This window comes from Ranitomeya variabilis, chromosome 2 (genome assembly GCF_051348905.1).
Source record: "Ranitomeya variabilis isolate aRanVar5 chromosome 2, aRanVar5.hap1, whole genome shotgun sequence".
Taxonomy (NCBI): Eukaryota; Metazoa; Chordata; class Amphibia; order Anura; family Dendrobatidae; genus Ranitomeya; species Ranitomeya variabilis.
Genome location: NC_135233.1, coordinates 253,502,388 through 253,519,007, shown reverse-complemented (window position 1 = coordinate 253,519,007; position 16,620 = coordinate 253,502,388).

Below are 16,620 nucleotides of genomic sequence, written 5' to 3'. Positions count from 1 at the left end.
TATTTCATGTCTCCTAATGGGCCCAATATAAAAGTAGCGAAACAATGGCGCTACACAACACCGCAACCTTCTGTTGTGCAAAAATGAAAGATGGGATCTAATTGGTTGCCATGGACTTGATCCCAGATCATGGAGGAAAAGATGGAGTAAGGCTACGTTCACATTTGCGTTGTGCGCCGCAGCGTCGGCGCCGCAACGCACAACGCAATCAAAAACGCATGCACAACGCTGCGTTTTGCGCCGCATGCGTCTTTTTTTTATTGATTTTGGACGCAGCAAAAATGCAACTTGCTGCGTCCTCTGCGCCCGGACGCGGGCGCCGCAGATACGCATGCGGCGCAAAACGCAAGTGCGACGCATGTCCATGCGCCCCCATGTTAAATATAGGGGCGCATGACGCATGCGGCGACGCTGCGGCGCCCGACGCTGCGGCGCAGACCGCAAATGTGAACGTAGACTAAGAACAACCAATCAGATCACTACTTGTAAAATTAACTGAGAACCTGATTGGTTGCTATGGACTTTCTCTGATAGAATAAGGTAGGGCAAAATCTGATTGGTGGGCTGTCTTTCACATAAAGGAAGAGGTAAAGGAGGAACATCCAATCAAATCACTGCTCGAAAATCAAATGTTAAATCTCATTGGTTGCTATGGGCTCTTTCATTCAAAGGAATGAGTAAGTGGGGCATGGGGAACAACCAATTAGATCACTGACAGCAAGGAAGAATCTCATTGGTTCCAATAGTCTTTCTCAATGGATGAGTTAGAGCCCAGGTACAACAACCAATTAAATCTGTTTGCAAAATGAAGGGAGAAATGATTTTGTTGCTGATTGGCCCCCAATTAGATCATTGATAGAAATATGAGAGAGGGGAATCTGGTTGGTTTCTCTATTTTCAGGCCAGCAGAAACCAATGAAATTTAAGCTGGTATATCAGAGGCAGGGTATCACGTTGACCTGATTACATATGGTAGTTTACTGAAAGCCTGTTCACCCTATTTATCTTGATAGGGGCACTTAGGGTGAGTTGGGGGCAGCCGCCGATGAGTGGGGGGCAGCATTGCGCAGGATTGAGGGTTCCAACCTCCGCTGGCAGGTAGGGAGACAATAGTTATTAAAATAGAGATTGCTCTCTCCTGTTTCCTTCAATCATATTGTATACAGACTTTGTGTTGGGGTAAAATTTTTGTGGTGTTTATTATGCGCATTTTATTAGAATATTAAAAGTTAAGTGTTACTTATAATTTGGTTCTTTTCGGTAAATTTGTTTTTTCTTTGATAATTCTGACCACTGTCCCTTTATGAGATTATAACTCTGGAACGCTTCAACGGATCCCGGTGATTCTGACATTGTTTTCTCGTGACATATTGTACTTCATGATAGCGGTAAAATTTATTTGATAATACCTGCATTTATTTGTGAAAAAAAATGGAAATTTGGCGAAAATGTTGACAATTTCGCAATTTTCCAACTTTTAATTTTTATGCCCTTAAATTACAGAGATATGTCACACAAAATACTTAATAAGTAACATTTCCCACGTCTACTTTACATCAGCACAATTTTGGAACCAACATTATATTTTGTTAGGGAGTTATAAGGGTTAAAAGTTGACCAGCGATTTCTCATTTTTACAACACCATTTTTTTTTTTAGGGACCACATCACATTTGAAGTCACTTTGAGGGGTCTATATGATAGAAAATACCCAAGTGTGACACCATTCTAAAAATTGCACCCCTCAAGGTGCTCAAAACCGCATTCAAGAAGTTTATTAACCCTTCAGGTGCGTCACAGGAATTTTTGGAATGTTTAAAAAAAAAAAAGAATGAACATTTAACTTTTTTTCATAAAAAATGTACTTTTGATCCAATTTGTTTTATTTTACCAAGGGTAACATAAGAAATTGGACCCAAAAGTTGTTGTACAATTTGTCCTGAGTACGCAGATACCCCATATGTGGGGGTAAACCACTGTTTGGGCGCATGGTAGAGCTCGGAAGGGAAGAAGCGCCGACTTTTCAATTCAAAATTGGCTGGAATCAGACCCCATGTCATGTTTGGAGAGCCCCTGATGTGCCTAAACAGTGGAAACCCCCCAATTCTAACTCCAACCCTAACCCCCAACACACCCCTAATCCCAACCCTAGCCCCAACCCTAACCCTAATGGGAAAATGGAAATAAATACATTTTATTTATTTTATTATTTTTCCCTAACTAAGGGTGTGATAAAGGGGGGTTTGATTTATTATTTATAGCGGGTTTTTAGGTTTGGCAGCTGTCACACACTAAAAAGACACTTTTTATTGCAAAAAATTGTTTTTGTATCATCACATTTTTAAAGCTATAATTTTACCATATTTTGGTCCACATAGTCATGTGAGGTCTTGTTTTTTGTGGGACAAGTTGAGGCTTTTATTGGTACATTTTTGGGCACATGCAGGGCCGTATTTAGAGTTTCTGCTGCCCTAGGCACTTTTAGTGCTGCCTCCCTCTTTGGTGAGTATGACACTATCGGCAGTGACTTTGGCAAGAATCGCTGATGTGAAAGTTGCCTTTTGCAGCAGATCCGGCAGTTTTTCTGCATGTGCCGCGTAACGGATCACTTACAGCAACACTGTGTTCGGCCTCATTCATTCCCTATGGGATTTACGGCACTTGCCGTGATCTGGCAAATGCGGTACCATACCTCCCAACTTTTGATGAAGGGAAGGAGATATAAAGTTTGCGGCGCGCGTAGTGCGCCACGGCAAATTTTAGGCCATGCCTCTGACCACACCCATTTCACAACTAGTCACACCCATATCCACGTCCCAAACACAGCCATTTAGCACTGCTGATCACGCTGTTTCATATACAATAATTATAAAAAAAAATGGCCACACAGTGCTCAATACTGTATAATGGCCACACATGATGCTCAATACTGTATAATGGCCACACATGATGCTTCATACTGTATAATGGCCGCACACAGTTCTCCATACTGTATAATGATCCCACATGATGCTCCATACTGTATAACGGCCACACATGATGCTCCATACTGTATAACGGCCACACATGATGCTCAATACTGTATAACGGCCACACACAGTTCTCCATACTGTATAATGATCCCACATGATGCTCCATACTGTATAACGGCCACACATGATGCTCAATACTGTATAATGGCCCCACACAGTTCTCCATACTGTATAATGATCCCACATGATGCTCGATACTGTATAATGACCCCCCTCCTGTATGCATGGCTCATCTCCCTCCCATCCCATATGCATGGCTCATATCCCCCCCATCCTGTATGCATGGCTCATATTCCCCCCCTGTATGCATGGCTCATATTCCCCCTCCTGTATGCATGGCTCATATTCCCCCTCCTGTATGCATGGCTCATATTCCCCCTCCTGTATGCATGGCTCATATTCCACCCCTGTATGCATGGCTCATATTCCACCCCTGTATGCACGGCTCATATTCCCCCCCTGTATGCACGACTCATATTCCCCCCTGTATGCATGGCTCATATTCCCCCCTCCTGTATGCATGGCTCATATTCCCCCCTCCTGTATGCGTGGCTCATATTCCCCCCCTGTATGCGTGGCTCATATTCCCCCCTCCCCCCCTGTATGCATGGTTGATCTCTCAACCCCCCCGCTCCCATCTTGCATGGAGTAATAAAAACTATTTTATATGAAAAATAAAAATAGGTCGGGTCATTATGGACGTGGCGATACCAAATATGTGTACTTTTATTGTTTAGATTTTTTTTTTATTCAAATATTCATTGATGGAATAAATATTGATTTTATTTTTTTTTTATTTTGTTTTAATATTTTTACAATTATTTTACATTTTTTTAATTTCATTATTACTTTTACACTTTGTCCCACTATGGGACACTCATTTTGTGCAGGCTGATCCCTTCTATAGAATGCAGATCTGCATGCTATAGAAGCTGTCAGCGCTGCAATCCCTGCACACTGACCTTGGAGACTTCCTGACATGCACTGCGCATGACAGGAAGTCTCTCAGCTCTGGTAACACGCATGTCGTCATGATGACATCGGGTCTCCATGGCAGCGATCGAGACCCCGTGGCATGCCGCGGGTTCTCCGATCTAAAGGCAGAAGGGCTGTCAGCCCCTGTTCCGGCTTCGGAACACTGCGATCATGTTTAATCGCAGTGTTACGGGAGTTAAACTGCCGGGAGCGGTCCGTGACTGCTCCTGGCACTTTGTCACAGTTGACACCCGGACCCGAGCGGCCGTACACCACCCGTGTGAGCGGCCGATCGGCTATGACGTACTATCGGATGTCAGAAAGGGGTTAATTTTTGATTACGGTGATCCAATACATATTTAAATTAGGCCATTGGACCATATGCTGCTTTTTACTGCTCTTATACAGTACAGACCAAAAGTTTCTTCTCATTTAAAGATTTTTCTGTATTTTCATGACTATGAAAATTGTACATTCACACTGAAGGCATCAAAACTCTGAATTAACACATGTGGACTTATATACTTAACAAAAAAGTGTGAAACAACTGAAATTATGTCTTATATTCTAGGTTCTTCAAAGTAGCCACCTTTTGCTTTGATGACTGCTTTGCACACTCTTGGCATTCTCTTGATGAGCTTCAAGAGGTAATCACTGGAAATAGTTTTCACTTCACAGGTGTGCCCTGTCAGGTTTAATAAGTGTGATTTATTGCCTTATAAATGGGGTTGGGACCATCAGTTGTGTTGAGCAGAAGTCTGGTGGATACACAGCTGATAGTCCTACTGAATAGACTGTTAGCTGCTTTTTTCTTGCCATAAAACAAGTTATAAGTAAAGAAAAACAAGTGGCCATCATTACTTTAAAAAATGAAGGTCAGTCAGTCCAAAAAATTGGGAAAACTTTGAAGGTGTCCCCAAGTGCAGTTGCAAAAACCATCAAGCGCTACAAAGAAACTGGCTCACATGAGGACCGCCCCAGGAAAGGAAGACCAAGAATCACCTATGCTTCTGAGGATAAGTTTATCCGAGTCACCAGCCTCAGAAATCGCAGGTTAACAGCAGCTCAGATTAGAGACTAGGTCAATGCCACACAGAGTTCTAGCAGCAGACACATCTCTACAACAACTGTTAAGAGGAGACTTTGTGCAGCAGGCCTTCATGGTAAAATAGCTGCTAGGAAACCACTGCTAAGGACAGGCAACAAGCAGAAGAGACGTCTTTGGGCCAAAGAACACAAGGAATGGACATTAGACCAGTGGAAATCTGTGCTTTGGTTTGATGAGTCCAAATTTGAGATCTTTGGTTCCAACCACCGTGTCTTTGTGCGACGCAGAAAAGGTGATCGGATGGACTCTACATGCCTGGTTCCCACCGTGAAGCATGGAGGAGGAGATGTGATGGTGTGGGGGTGCTTTGCTGGCGATACTGTTGGAGATTTATTCAAAATTGAAGGCATACTGAACCAACATGGCTACCACAGCATCTTGCAGCGGCATGCTATTCCATCCGGTTTGCGTTTAGTTGGACCATCATTTATTTTTCAACAGGACAATGACCCCAAACACACCTCCAGGCTATGTAAGGGCTATTTGACCAAGAAGGAGAGTGATGGGGTGCTACGCCAGATGACCTGGCTTCCACAGTCACCAGACCTGAACCCAATCGAGATGGTTTGGGGTGAGCTGGACCGCAGAGTGAAGGCAAACGGGCCAACAGGTGCTAAGCATCTCTGGGAACTCTTTCAAGATTGTTGGAAGACCATTCCTGGTGACTACTTCTTGAAGCTCATCAAGAGAATGCCAAGAGTGTACAAAGCAGTAATCAAAGCAAAAGGTGGCTACTTTGAAGAACCTAGAACATAAGACATAATTTCAGTTGTTTCACACTTTAAATGAGAAGGTGTGGCCAAACTTTTGGTCTGTACTGTATGTTATATTCCAATATTTTATTCTAAGATCTATTAATTAAATTGTACTTTGGTGCGACAATGCCTTTGTTTCCATATTAAAAGGTTCCTGGCTATATTTGATATGGAAAAACTTCCCCAATTGCAGACATTTTTTAATAAATATGAAGGTTTGTCTTTGAACTTTGTCCAAGCTTTAGTTTTGACCCTCTGTGCAGGGCTGGACTGGCCATCTGGCAAATGCCAGAAGGGCCTATCTAGTCGTGGGCCGCCTTGTCTGGTACGTTGTTAGCATAATTTGTGTTCTCAAGACACCCATATTATTAAGAGTTGTGATGGAGCAGAAAGTCGCTGACTTCGTCACTTACCCCAGCAGGCCACGGGTATCATTAGAAATATTGGTCTTGTAGTAAATCTTCCTTTCCTCCATCCAGGGTAATATTAGTGATATATCCCATCTGGTTCATGGGGACAGGGACAGCATGGGCCTGTGTGATTCCAAATGCCAGCACTGAATTTCAGCCCCAGTCCATACCTGCCTCTGTGTATTTTAGTTTGACATCCCTGCACTAGAAGGTTACCGTGGGAAAATGACATAAATTAGAATTCTGTCCTGCACCCATCTTTCCGTGCATATGATTATCTCCTACTCACCTGACGAGGAGATGAGGGGTGAGGACGATCTCTCCCCCAGAGACACCAGGGCTCAGACCCAGGGGAACTGTGAGTATCTTATTTCAGCAGTATTTCCTCCGCAAGGATCACTCAACAATCCAATGTTTTGAGGTTTTATTATTTTATCCCCTTCTGTTGTACGATGTTTTTGCTGTGTGTCTTTTGTTCTTTCACTTTTTGGAAGCACTGTACCCTTTTTCATATATTAAATCTAACATGTAATAAGTTTATTCCTTGCCGCTGTAAACGTACCCACAACCCCGAAGAGGTAAAGTACAGCCCGGCAGTGTTACCCTGTGAGTGCTAGCCGTATACCTGTCGGGTGCTTGGGAAAGCTGGGTGGTGTGTGTACTACAGGCCTAAGAAAATGGTGAGTGGTGGTAGATAGAAGAGTGGTGTGGATGTATGCGCCTGTTGTGGGGTGGGGTGTGCTCTTCTCATTATCAGCCTATTTCAATAGGTGAGCAGAAGAGAGTGAGAAGTGGAGACCCCCTACAGTCACATCTCAGTCACACATGCAGTGAGCGGCCCCCCACAGTGCTCCACTGACAGTTCATAGAATTATCTGCCTGATGTAATTATATGCGGCCTGGGTCCTGGATGGGCATTTGTCACTCTGGGACCCCTAAGAGTCAGACTCACTTTTACCCTCGCTCAGATTTGCATTGTTTGGGCCAGCAGGAGGAATGGAGGCGTTTTATCCCAACGTTCCAGACGCACTTACATTTGCTTTACAGATCAGATCCTTCATCCTAAAAGACGGGTCATGAAATTCACTTGTTCCTGTTAACCCCTGGTGAATTGATGCGTAGTGCAAAATCGGATGCAGAAATCTACCTGTCTCACTAGGAGATCCTTAGGGTGGCCACCAGGCACGTATGTTTACAGTCTGCAGAGTTAATGGATCCTGTTATTAAACCCTTGCCACCAGTGATGCTAACATGACTCCTTATTGCCTCTAGGTCACCAGGGCTGCTGACATTCACGTTTTAACTAACACCGACCTTTAGGGATACTGGCAATAACCCGTTTACTACCCTAGTGATGACATGTCGCTACGAAATTCTTAGGTTTGACATGTGGGCAGTACGTGCCCAGTTATTGATGCTATTACTAACCCTTCCCAACTGTAGGCCACCAGGGACACAGATATTAGTTCTTAACCACTTTTGTTCCCCAGGGTTGCTGACTTTAACCCCCTCCTCTCCAAGACCAGCGGGACTTATCCTCTACTGCCCTAGACTAGCAGAGATGCTATAAGATATTCTCTAACTGAACCCATTAGGGATTTTTGCATTAATCTTTCCAAAACATTCCCCCTTAACTACTGCAGACCATTAGGAATGTTAGTGTTTATCCCTTTAGCCATGCCTAGTAGTGGCATACCACTAGGAAGTACCCAGGGTTGCCATCTGGTCAGTAAATGTTCAATCTGCCTGCAGTTATTACCCCTTCCCTGCCCTAGACCACCAGGGACATTAACTCCTTACTATGATAGACCACAGAGATGTTGAATTTACCCTACTACTGCCTTATACCACCAATGTTGAAAATGTAACCCTTTATTACTGTAGAACACCTAAGATTTTAGCACTGACCTTTTCAAAATACCTGATCACCAAGGATGTTGGCATTGACCCTTTCACTACCGGCAGACCAATAAGAATGTTGGTTTTAACCCTTTTAGTAACCAAGACCCCATGGATATTAGCTAGCTTTGCAAGTTTTGGCATATCACAAGGACATACATAAGGGTGCGTTATAGATGTTGTAATTAACCCCTTCTCAGCCTTAGATCACCAGGGATGCAGACATTAATCTTCATTTGCCCTTGCCCACTAGGGCTGATATCTTTATGCCCTTTGTGCTAGACCACTAGGGATACTAACATATACACTAACTTCCCAGGTGACCAGGTATGGTTAAGGTTTCAAGCCACTAGACCAAAAAGAATTTTTGCACTGACCTTTCCAAAAGATTGACCCCCCCTTAACTACTATAGACCACCAGGGACGTTGGCATTATCCTGTTACTGCCCTAGACCCCATTGATATTGGCTGGCTTTGCCAAATTACCAGCATACCTAGGGTTGCCATTTATCCAGTAAGTATGTAATCTGCCAAATGTCATTACCCCTTCCCTGCCATCAGGCCAGTAACTTCCCGGTCTTCCTGGCAATTGATATTGTTGCTAACTCCTTCACTGCTGTAGACCACCAGGAACCCAGAAAATAATGCCTTACTCCGCTTGTTTATCAATAACACTGACATTTTCCCACACTCCTGTATTAGACCACCAGGGATGCTACTACAGCCCATTACTGCATTAGGCCACTAGATGTTTTTACACAATCAACTTCAAAACACTAGACCACCAGGGATACTGGCATCGATGGCATATCACTACGACATCAATAGGGATGTTATCTGGCCAGTAACTGTCTAGCCTCCCTGGTGATTGATGCTGACTCTGACCCATTTATGTGTCTAACCCTTACCTGACTGTAACCCCTTCACTGCTCAAGGCCCCAGAGACTCTACAATACTCCGTTGCTGCTCTTAACCATCAGATGGCCTGGCCTGGCCCATAGGAGAACTGGAGAATCCTCCCGTGGGCCACTGTGCAGGAGTGGACACCACCCTCTACATTAGCAGTGCTCCCACTATATGCATGAATCGCTATATACAGACACAGGCGCCATCTTATTCATGTAACAATCTGCCCAGTCCATTGTTATGTAAGTTTCTGATGGAGGATAATGTCATATTTGCATGTAGCTGAAAAGTGGGGCACTGCAGTTGGTTACTGGTGGGCCCTTGGAACCCCAGTCTGACATTGACCACCAGGGCTGCTATAGCACAGCTCCATAATACCATAGACCACCAGAAATTTAGAGATTTTTCAAAACACTAGACCACCAGGGACTTTGACCCCTTAATTACCATACACTGCCAAGAATATTGGCATTAACACTGGTGGAGCTGTAATGGTGGCACTGAAATGTCTGAATGAAGTGTGATGTTTTGCTGTAAGGATACACTGGATAGCGAGTTGTCTTAGAAATCTGGAGGTTTGGGAGGAGCAGTGATGACTCCACTCATTGCTGTTCTGTGATATCCTTATCTTTTCCCACCGCCTGCTAACTGCCAGTCGGTAATGTCAGCGGGCAAAGCCTTGAGGAGGGGTCAGAAAGTGTGGACATCTCATAACTGACCCATGAGATTCAATAAAGGAGTAACATGAAAAAGGCAGCACCCAGCTCTCCTAGAGTCCTGAATGGCAAACGTGCAAAATTGTATACAATATGTCCTCCACTACCTTAACCAAATAACACAGAGCTTTAGTAACGCGATGTACAGTTCATATATGTGATACATCTCCCATATTGTGATATGGACCATGGTGGTATAACCTGGGCATCTCCTGTATATAATAATATACAGTACAGACCCAAAGTTTGGACACACCTTCTCTTTTAAAGATTTTTCTGTATTTTCATGACTATGTAAATTGTACATTCACACTGAAGGCATCAAAACTATGAATTAACACATGTGGAATTATATACTTAACAAAAAAGTGTGAAACAACTGAAATTTTGTCTTATATTCTAGGTTCTTCAAAGTAGCCACCTTTTGCTTTGATGATTTCTTTGCACACTCTTGGCATTCTCTTGATGAGCTTCAAGAGGTAGCCACCGGGAATGGTTTTCACTTCACAAGTGTGCCCTGTCAGGTTTAATAAGTGGGATTTCTTGCCTTATAAATGGGGTTGGGACCATCAGTTGTGTTGTGCAGAAGTCTGGTGGATGGATACACAGCTGATAGTCCTACTGAATAGACTGTTAGAATTTGTATTATAGCAAGAAAAAAGCAGCTAAGTAAAGAAAAACGAGTGGCCATCATTACTTTAAGAAATGAAGGTCAGTCAGTCCGAAAAATTGGGAAAACTTTGAAAGTGTCCCCAAGTGCAATGGCAAAAAACCATCAAGCGCTACAAAGAAACTGGCTCACATGAGGACCGCCCCAGGAAAGGAAGACCAAGAGTCACCTCTGCTGCTGAGGATAAGTTTATCTGAGTCACCAGCCTCAGAAATCGCAGGTTAACAGCAGCTCAGATTAGAGACCAGGTCAATGCCACACAGAGTTCTAGCAGCAGACACATCTCTACAACAACTGTTAAGAGGAGACTTTGTGCAGCAGGCCTTCATGGTAAAATAGCTGCTAGAAAACCACTGCTAAGGACAGGCAACAAGCAGAAGTGATTTGTTTGGGCTAAAGAACACAAGGAATAGACATTAGACCAGTGGAAATCTGTGCTTTGGTCTGATGAGTCCAAATTTGAGATCTTTGGTTCCAACCACCGTGTCTTTGTGCGACGCAGAAAAGGTGAATGGATGGACTCTACATGCCTGGTTCCCACCGTGAAGCATGGAGGAGGAGGTGTGATGGTGTGCGGGTGCTTTGCTGGTGATACTGTTGGGGATTTATTCAAAATTGAAAGCATACTGAACCAGCATGGCTACCACAGCATCTTGCAGCGGCATGCTATTCCATCCGGTTTGTGTTTAGTTGGATCATCATTTATTTTTCAACAGGACAATGAACCTAAACACACCTCCAGGCTGTGTAAGGGCTATTTGACCAAGAAGGAGAGTGATGGGTGCTACGCCAGATGACCTGGCCTCCACAGTCACCAGACCTGAACCCAATCGAGAAGGTTTGGGGTGAGCTGGACCGCAGAGTGAAAGCAAAAAGGCCAACAAGCATCTCTGGGAACTCCTTCAAGATTGTTGGAAGACCATTCCCGGTGACTACCTCTTGAAGCTCATCAAGAGCATGCCAAGAGTGTGCAAAGCAGTCATCAAAGCAAAAGGTGTCTACTTTGAAGAACCTAGAATATAAGACATAATTTCAGTTGTTTCACACTTTTTTGTTAAGTATATAATTCCACATGTGTTAATTCATAGTTTTGATGCCCCCCAAACCATCACTGATTGTGGAAACTTCACACTAGACCTTGGAAATCAAGGTACCAGAGTCTGGAGGAAGAGTGGAGAGGCCGCAATCCAAGCTGCTTGAGGTCTAGTGTGAAGTTTCCACAATCAGTGATGGTTTGGGGAGCCATGTCATCTGCTGATGTAGGTCCACTGTGTTTTATCAAGACCAAATTCAGTGCAGCCGTCTACCAGGAAATTTTAGAGCACTTCATGCTTCCCTCTGTCGAGAAGCTTTTTGGAGATGGAAATTTCATTCTCCAGCAGGACTTGGCATCTGTCCACACTACCAAAAGTACCAATACCTGGTTTACAACCAATAGTATCACTGTGCTTGATTGGCAACAAACTCGCCTGACCTTAACCTCATAGAGAATCTATGGAGTATTGTCAAGAGGAAGATGAGACACCAGACCCAACAATGCAGACGAGCTGAAGGTTGCTACCAAAGCAACCTGGGCTTCCATAACACCTCAGCAGTGCCACAGGCTGATCACCTCCATGCAACGCCGTATTAATGCAGTAATTGATGCAAAAGGAGCCCCGACCAAGTATTCAGTGCATTTACTGAACAAACATTTCAGTAGGCCAACATTTCTGATGTTAAAATCATTTTTCAAGCTGGTGTTATAAAGTATTCTAATTTACTGAGATAATGACTTTTGGGTTTTCATTGGCCGTAAGCCATAATCATCAACATTACCAGAAATAAACACGTGAAATAGATCACTCTGTTTGTAATGACTCCATATAATACACGAGTTTCACTTTTTGTATTGAAGAACTGAAATAAGGTAACTTTTTGATGATATTCTAAATTTGCGAGATGCACCTGTATATATGTACAGCTTATATAACTTGGGCATCTCCTGCCTATATATACACACACAGCCGAATGTCAAAATCCCAATAAAACAACTAAAGGGAAATGTAAAAATATCTCGGTTATCTCCCCGGGATTTTAGGCTGTGGTCAGCTGGTGCTTCTCAAGAGTTTATCTTTTAGGAACATGAGGACTCCAAGAGAAGTTGGGCGCAAATGATCCAGGCCAGGGGAAATAAAGGATCGCTGGGTGCTGGAGATATTAACCATTTCCTGGCAGCAAAAATAAGAAAGCTTAAAATATAAAACCACAAAGACATTGGGTAATGAGCAGTCAATCACATGGCAGAAGTGGGTGGAAGATTATTAGGACACGTTATGATATGGCTGTAAAGGGTTAATTTTAGCAAAGACTCCACTTTCTTCAATCAATATTGGATCAGATTTTCTGGATTATCAAATGTCAGATTAAAGGAATCTCTGGATTTTACAATTTTGTAAGCTCTTTATAATCCATGGATAAGGAAAAAATAGAAAAAAATAGCTTTTTTTTAAATATATATAAAAAAGTAAAAGTCTGAATCACCCCATATCCCCCAAAGCTCACTGCAAATTAAAAAATGGGAAGAAAAGAAATTTACATATTTGCTATTGCTGCTGACCGTAAAAGTCTGATCTATTGAAATATAACACTTAAAAAAGCCAGGAGGTGAACACCGTAAGAAAGAAAGTCCAAGCAGCAGAATTCCCATTCCAGATCTCTAAAAAAAAGGACTCAATAAAAAGTGGTTACAACGTCGTATCTATACCAAAATGGTCTTCATAAAAATGTCAGCTCAGGGTGCAAAAACAAGCTCTGACACAGCTCCAAGGACGGAAAAATAAAAAAAAGTCTCAGAAATGGTGACACAAACCAAAAATAGTTTTTTATTACATTCTGTTTTTTTGTATCTACTAAATAAATAATAATTAAAAGAAGACTATACCAGTTTGTTATTGCCATAATCGTACCAAGGTGGGGAATCATATTATCGGGTCATTTTTACTGCCCAATAAACGTCATAATAAAAAAAAAAGATGGATTTTTTTTCACCATTTCTCCTATCTTGAATTTTTTTCTCCATTGTTCAGTACATTATATGGTTAAATGAATCATGTAAATCAAAACTACAACTTGTCCTGCAAAAACAAGCCTCACAATGGCTATCGAGGCAAAAAAGGGGAAGAAACAACAATAGTGCAAAAAAAATGATGAAAACTTGCCAGATGCTTAAGGGGATAAAAGTCTCCAAACAGGTGGCATTGGCTGACCGTCTATAAGGGAAGGGGGATGTCGGTCTCACCCCGGACAGATGATCTAGGGAGAGAGTCGGGAGGCCCCCATACACATGGGCAAACCATTAAACTTCAACCACTGTGCAAAAATCTGGTTGTAGTTATTTGGAAATTATTTGGAAATTATCCCCAATTTCCCTTTGCATAGGATATAGATTTTTGGGGGTTCACATCCTAATTTCTTAACGTCTGTAGATTTTGCAGCGGTCGTTTCAGACTGTGAGATTTGTTCACCCTTGTGTTTTGCAGCAGGCAAAACTTGCTGAGTAATTGGGTGAGGATGGGGTGTAGTCTCCTCATGGGATACTGGGAGGCACTGATAACGAAAGCCGCCATCCACCATCAACCGCACTGAGCTCTCCTTCCTTTTCAAAATTGACACTTCTCGTCACTTCTAAAATGGTTGTTCTGCTTCTTTACAAGATAACATCTCAGCAGTCACTGTATTTCCAATCCCACGTGAGAAATGTGCTGGAAAATCATGAAGGCTTTCCTGCCTCCTACTGACATTGAGCGTCAAAATTTCCTTTTTAATGCCAGTCTCGTAGCACAGGGTGTTACATTCTATATCTATGGCTCTCCATCTCCAAGGACACTACTGTTAATTTTTTTCTTCTTTTTAGGGGGGGACGTTCAGCTTTCTGCATTTAGAGAAAATGAAGGGTAAAAAAAAAAGAAAAAAGAGGCTTCTTTCACTTGCTGAATTAGTGAATTAGGCTACTTTCACACTTGCGTCGTTCGACACACGTCGCAATGCGTCGTTATGTAGAAAAAACGCATCCTGCAAAGTTGCCCGCAGGATGCGTTTTTTTCTCCATAGACTTATACATAGCGACGCATTGCGACGGAGTGCGTCGTGTCTTGGCGGACCGTCGGCACAAAAAAACGTTACATGTAACTTTTTTTGTCCGTCGGTTCCACTTTTTCGACCGCGAATGCATGGCCGGAACTCCGCCCCCTCCTCTCCACTCATCACACTGGGCAGCGGATGCGTCGTAAGACTGCCTCCGCTGCCCACGTTGTGATTAATTAACACACTGTCCGTCAGTACGTCGAGCCGATGGCTTGCGACGGCCCGTACCGACGAACTAGTGTGAAAGTAGCCTAAGGGCTAGTTTTCGCACCTGGCAAGTGCTCACTCATTCCTGAGTGCATTACATGTCAAAAACTGACAGCACCGGAGCTGGCAGTGTTGTACAGCCAGTACCCATCTACGATCGCAGCTAGCTCTGATTGCAGCAGTTTAACACCGTAGATGCTGATTTCTTTTGTGACAGCTTCATTTAAGAAGTTGGAAACAAAGTGCTGATGACCTTGTCATCAAATAGTGTGGAGAGGCAGTTATGCTGCACTGCTGGCATCTCAATGAATGGGAATGTCCAAAAAAGGAATTATTATAAGTATTGCAGTTTAATCTCTACATATTTCGAAGTCCAGCTTCATCAGTAGAATCACAAGTTGGCCTTATCATGGCAGCCAAGGGCCGACTGAGGACCCCCGTGTCTGCCATGTATTTACACAGCTATGGCCCAGTTTCATAGGAGAGTGCTAAATTTAAAAACAATATTCCAGTGTTTTGCTTTTTACTAGAGTGTTATTAAATCTAAGAAAGGAAAATATATATATATTTTGTGAAATCCACGTGTCTAAACGTAAGAACCAATAAATTGTAATATTTATCTCATATGCTAAAATGAAAAAATATAAATAAAATAAATCGAAATGGCAGAATTGCTGTTTATTGGTCACTTTGCCTTACTAAAAATAGATGAATAAATTGAAGGGAATGTAAAGGAACATAAAGGAACAAAAAACAAACAAGACCTAATAGAACTTTATTGGGGGAAAAAGATATGGCTATTGGAAGTCGGGCAGAAAGAAAAATCAAAAGCAAAAAAGGGCCCCATGGGACTCTAGCAGTCAAGGGCCCGCAAAATCCTTGTGCTGGCCCCGCAATGATTATCAGCACCACTCTCGTATGCAGGTGGTATAGGTTGTCCTGGTGCCCCATGACTGACACTGCAGCACCCGTGGAGATCACGTACCTCATATCTATTAAAACAGAGGCCTGTCAGTCTGTAAAGAGGCTGTGGTTTCTCCAGAGACCTATAAGGGTATGTTTCCACGGTCAGGAAACGCTGCTTGTTTGACGCTGCGCAGAGCTGCAGCGTCAAACAAGCAGCGTCCAGATGTTCCAGCATAGTGGAGGGGATTTTAGGAAATCCCGTCTCCACTATGCGTGGAAACCCGCACGCGGCGGCCCTGCGACTACGGACATGCTGCGCGTCTTTTCAGATCGCAGCATGTCCGTACACCTTGCGGGGACGCAGCGTCCCCGCAAGGCATATCACAGGGCGCTATGGGAGAGAGCGATCATCCCGGATGTGAAGAGTTAACACATCCGGCATGATCGCGTCCCAGAAAGGGGGCGGGGCTTAGCGCCGAGCGGCTTCGCCGCTGTGGCGATACCGCCGGCCATCCTGACAGTGGAAACATACCCTTAGGGTATGTGTCCACGTTCAGGATTGCATCAGGATTTGGTCAGGATTTTTCATCAGTATTTGTAGCCAAAACCAGGAGTGGGTGATAAATGCAGAAGTGGTGCATGTGTTTCTATTATACTTTTCCTCTAATTGTTCCACTCCTGGTTTTGGCTACAAATACTGATGAAAAATCCTGACCAAATCCTGATGCAATCCTGAACGTGGACACATACCCTTACTCCCGCAGCCCCTGCGGAGCAGGCACGGTGGCCAGTGATAGAATTCTGTAGTACGTCAATAAAAACCCCATAAACATCTTATCACATTCAGCAGAATACAGACTGTCGTAACTGGCACCTCTGTGTTCTGCAAGCCAATGGTTCCTCACTTGTAAT